The following is a 5723-nucleotide window of genomic DNA, read 5'->3' as shown; positions in this document are numbered from 1 at the left end:
TCTTCTCCCCATGGGTGACCCTGTGTCATTCCTTCTAGAGGATACTGGTGATCCTATAGTTCTCTCACAGTGAAAGGCACCCCTCCTCTTGATGTAGAACAAAATGGAAAAATATCTGAGTCCCTGAATCCTGGAGTACTCAGCCCAAATCAAAAGGGACACTCCATACTCAATTAAGGAAACAAAAGAACTGAGGTGGAAAGGGTGGAAAACTTCCCCCACAGACAATAGAAAGATCTCACACTCCATGATACTCTAAAGGGTAAAGGCACTCTGACTCCATTTCTAACCCAGGGTCTCGCCCACAGAGGATCTCAGTGTCCTTTACCAGCAAAAATAAACATAACAGGGAACAACAAAACACATGCTGCCACTTGTAAGGTCAACTCAAGCTTCCATGCTTTACAGCGATGGGGAGGTCTGGGGGAAGCTTTCAAACCCTCCCCAGATCTCCCCATATTCCATCCTGCCACCCTTCCCCCCCCCCCCCACCAACACACTCACATCTTACATGCATTAATACTAATTTTCCATTGTCAAAAGAGGGGCAGGAATGAATCCCAGTTGCTTCTGCCTGTGTGTCAAATCAATATGGCATCAAATGGCACTGAACTCAAGTCAGCCAGTGCTATTTTCATTTAGCTCACTGGTGGGGCAGGTGCAACTTGGGATCAATCCTGTCCCTCTTTGTGCAATGGACACTACTAGGGATGTGAATCGGGCTTCGGACGATTGAAAATATCGTCGATATTTTCAAAATCGTCAGAAATTGGGGGCTTCCCCGAAACGATAGGAAAACCCCACGATATTGATCGTGGGGGTTCTCTTATAATTTTGGGGGAGGGCGGGAAAAACGGCACACAAAAATAACCCCTAAACCCACCCCGACTCTTTAAAATGAATCCCTTTGCTTTCCCCACCCTCCCAACCCCCCCAAAAACATTTTACAGGTACCTGGTGGTCCAGTGGGGGGTCCGGGAGCGATCTCCCGCTCCCGGGCCGTCGGCTGCCACTAATCAAAATGGCGTCGATGGCCCTTTGCCCTTACCATGTGACAGGGTATCCATGCCATTGGCCGGCCCTGTCACATGGAGGGAGCACTGGATGCCAGGTGGGGGGGTTGGGAGGGGGAAGCAAAGGGATTAGTTTTAAAGGGTCGGGGTGGGTTTTTTGTGTATCGGCTCGGGCGCAGCCGATAAGCAAAAACCGCGATCGGGCCCCAATGAAAAAAAAACCCACATCTGAATTGGAACCGGAATCCAAACCGATTCCGGTTCCGATTCACATCTCTAGACACTACTAATATTAAAGCAGGTAAGATGTGGGGGAGCCGGGGGGGGGGGGGGGATATGGGATGGTCTTGAGAGGTTTAGAAAAAGCCCAGGGAGCTTTTTTAATTAGATAGCATGGAATTTCATTGAAAATGGTGGCTGGGACAGAGATGAATTGTGGTCTGATGTGTTCTGTTGTAAAATAGCACACCCTTAAACAAAAATAAAGCAAAAAACAAGAAAAGCACATGAAAATAATTGATAAATGAAGCCAAAACAACATTTTTTGTCATGCACATCCCTGTTGTGTAAAAGTGCAAGGTTTATAGCTATACAAATCACTTAGTTGCATGAGAAAATGAGTTAATGCAGGAAATGCATTTAACATTTCAAATTATATTGTTTAAATGTTGATTATTTAACAAAAGATGTGTGCACTTAAAGGTTAACTTTAAAAGGTGCGTTCATCTCCAATAAATGCATGTATGTAGGTGTATGCGCCAAACATATGTATTTTCTATCATGCATGCAGGTATATGCACACAATGAAAAATGTGCATAAGTCTATATTGCTTTGTGTGCACATATATGCACACAGATCTACGTATGTCCTACATAGCCATGCACAGATCTGAGCGCATGCACACACAAACACAAGGGTGGGACTTCCTGTTCTTCATGGGTATGGAGCATAAGCATGCCAGTATGAGCCCAGCAGCCAAATTTCATCATCAGGCACGTCCCCCATCAGGCATCCCTGGTGGTGGAAAAAGAGGACCAGCTGTTCCAGGTACATGGCCAGCGACGGAATTTGTGACCAGATGCAGAGGGCCTGGAGGGGCCTGCAGCAGGAATTTAACCGGTGCGGGGTAAATAGAATGTGGGAAATGGGATTATGTAAGCTTCTGCATAAGGGGGGCACTGGGGGGTGGCTAGGTATGGTTACGCATGGGTGGCCAAATTGGCCAACATTTAGTGCAATATTAAATATGGATGTATGGAAACTATTAATGTTTAACATTCTATTACTAGCATGGATATTTGTTGATGATGTCATACTATGTAACAAATAGTAGGCAAGATTTACATGGAATGAATGAAGCCTATAGACACAAGTATAATAATGCTGAAAGGAAGAGATGCTACTTTCTCTGGGATAAAAAAAATCATTTTGTGCTGAAATCTATAGTAATACTTCTCAAGCCAGTCCTCAGGAGACACATAGCCAGTCAGGTTTCCAGGATACCCACAATGATTATGCATGAGAGTCTGACATGTGTTACGATTCTGCTTGTGGGATAGGCCCACAAGCAGTCTCTCATCTCTCCGCCACCTGTCTTCCGGCGGTCGGGCCGCTGCCTTCCAGTCCCGCGGTCCGGAGACCGCTCCCATCCATCCGCGGTCGATCACAAGATATTGTTAACTGGACTTGAAGAAATCGGACTGACAGATGTAACACTAAAATGGTTTAGTTCCTTTCTAGAAAATAGAACCTTTGTAGTTAAAATAAATGACAACATCTTAGAGACTATTCAGTTAACGACAGGGGTCCCCCAGGGCTCGGTGTTGTCGGCGACATTGTTCAATGTATATTTGCTTCCTCTGTGTCATTTATTGACGGATCTTGACTTGATTTATTTTGTTTATGCTGACAATATTCAGATCTGTTCTCTATTGAGAAAGATTTAGACGTGACTTTTAAGCTAATTAAAATGTATTTAGAAATTATTAGACAAGTATTGACACAACTAAAACTGATTTTAAACCTAGATAAAACTTTTTATTATTTTAGATAGGAAAAGGATATATGATGAACCAAAGTTAAGTTTGGCCACAGATAATAAAAATATGAAGATAGAAAATGTAACAAGAAATCTAGGCTTACATATTGATACGGAATTTAATTGTCAAGCACATATTTCTAAGAAAGTTAGGGAAGGCTATGGTAAGCTAATGATGTTGAGACGTCTCAAACCATTGTTATCCCAAGAAAATTTTAGAATGATATTGCAAGCAATGATATTTACAGGATTGGACTATTGTAATGCAATGTTCCTTGGCCTACCAAAAGTCGCACTCAGGCCCATGCAGATTTTACAGAATACCGCAGCACGTATATTGACAGGTACCAGAAGGAGAGATCATATTACTCCAGTCTTGAAAGATTTGCACTGGCTGCCAATTGAACAGAGGTTAATTTTTAAGGTTTTATGCATTATCCACAAAATTTTACACGGGAATATGACTGATTGGTTGAATACTGCAATAAGACTGCACATACCGCAACGCGACCTGAGATCGTCAAATAAAGGATTTCTCACGATTCCAAACATTAGATCAGCCCACTTATGCGAAGTAAGAGAACGAGCTATATCAATTGTGGGTCCTAAACATTGGAATAAAATGCCACTAGATTTGAGATTACAACAAGATAAGAAACTATTTCGGAAAGGACTAAAAACCTGGCTGTTTCGGCAAGCATATGCAGACAAGTAAAGGGAATATAGGAGTCTCTAGGCATGTTTTTTAGTGGGTTTTAACTTTTTAACCTTTTACTTATTGCTTTTACTTTTAGCTTTTGGCAATTTTATAGTTTTAAATAATCTAGTTTTTTAGAGATTATAATAAAATAATTGTATTTTTCTATTTCCTTTCTTTTTTACTGTGACAAATTTGTGAACCGTTGAGATGGATTCGTCCACACAACGATATATAAAACTGTTCAAATAAATAAATAAATAAATAGATCCTGCGGCTTGGGAGCCTCCGCATCTTCATGACCTGGAGACAGCCATCAGGCTCTGATTTCCCACAGCGGGTGAGCTGCCGCTGATGTTGCTGGATCCTCTTCGTGGCCTGGAGGCTGCCGCTGCTCACTGCCGCTGACCAGGCCTGGAGGCTGCTGCCGAACACCGCTGTCTCTATGCGGCTAAGCCGCCGCCTGCTTTTCTCTTCTGCGGCCCATAGGCCGCCCCAAAGCTCCTCTTCCGTGGCCTGGAGGCTGCTTCTGATGTCCTCTTCCACGGCCAGGAGGCCGCCCCGGAGCTCCTCTTCATGCGGCAGGGAGCCGCCATCAATCTTCTTTTCTTCGCGGCAGGGAGCCGCTCATGTCGGGGCCTGCTTTCTCCTTCTCAGCAGGATGCCGCTCTCCAAGGTCCTGCCTCCTTCCTCTAGGCACGCGACCGTGCCTCTTCTCTCCATTTAAAGGGCCAGTAGTGGGCAATCCTCCTGACTCCTCTTGCTGACATACCTGAGGCATTTCCTCTTCAGCCCTATAAAGAGGACCATCCTTCAGTCAGTCTTTGCCTTCACAAGGAGCCAGTCATGGAGCTGGACTGCTCCTGTATCCTCTGTTCCAGCTCTTCGTTCCAGGAGACCTCCTTGATCCTTCCTTGCTTCTTCAAGGCACTCTGTTCTTTGTTGGTATTCCTTGTATTCATCCATGGTTCCTGAACCTTTGTCTTCAGCTTTGTTCCATGTCCTGGTCTCTTGTCAGATCCCATCTCTTGTCTTCAGATGTCCAGACCTCCTTGTCTCCAGATGTTCAGATCTCCTTGTCTCCAGATGTTCCGATGTTCCTGTCTTCTGATGTCTTTGACTTCTGATGTCCAGTCTCTGGATGTTCCTTGTTCTGATGTCCCTGTCCAGAAGTACCTGTTGCTCCATCCTTCATGTTCCAGACGTCCCTGAGGTCCTCCTCTCCAGAGGTTCCTGATGTCAAGATGTTTTAGATGTCCAGGTGCCCTGTTGTCCTGGTATCCTGAGATACCGGTATCCTGTTGTATCCAATGCCCTATCCTGATGTTTCAGAGTTCCAAGTTCCAAGTCTTGATCCTGATGTCCCAAGTTCCAAGCTCTGATCCTGATGTTCTGAGTTCCACGTTCTGAGTCCTGATCCTGATGTGCCAAGTTTTGAGTTCCAAGTTCTGAGTTCTGATCCTGATGTCCTTTGTCCAGTTTCAATCATGAAGTACTGCTAGTTCCTAGCTCCGGGTTCAACTTTGCCTCACCCTGGACCTCGTCTCCAGCTGACCTTCCCTGGGAGTAAATCCGTATTGAGCTGGTTCAATGTTCTCACCCTATTTCTTCTTACAGATTGAGGACCTGAAGAAGAAGGCCTAGTGGCTGGATCGGTTGCATACTCAGCAGGATGGGGCTGGTGGTAAGTAAATCCTCAAGCCTACTGGGCACTGTCTCAATTAAAATGTCTCTATATTCCTCTAACTGGACATCATTCTCACACAACTTGCTTTTGTCTTAATAAGCAACACCCTGTTAATGTCAGCTTATGAGGAAGAGGAGAAAAGGGATGAGGATAAGAAATTGCCATACTGGGTCAGACCAAGGGTCCATCAAACCCAGCATCCTGTTTCCAAGAGTAGCCAAACCAGGCTACAAGAACTTGGCAAGTACCCAAACAGTAAGAAGATCCCATGCTACTGATGCCTAGGG

The sequence above is a fragment of the Rhinatrema bivittatum genome, chromosome 2, assembly GCF_901001135.1.
Source record: "Rhinatrema bivittatum chromosome 2, aRhiBiv1.1, whole genome shotgun sequence".
In the NCBI taxonomy this organism is placed as follows: Eukaryota; Metazoa; Chordata; class Amphibia; order Gymnophiona; family Rhinatrematidae; genus Rhinatrema; species Rhinatrema bivittatum.
This window is presented reverse-complemented; position numbering follows the sequence as displayed.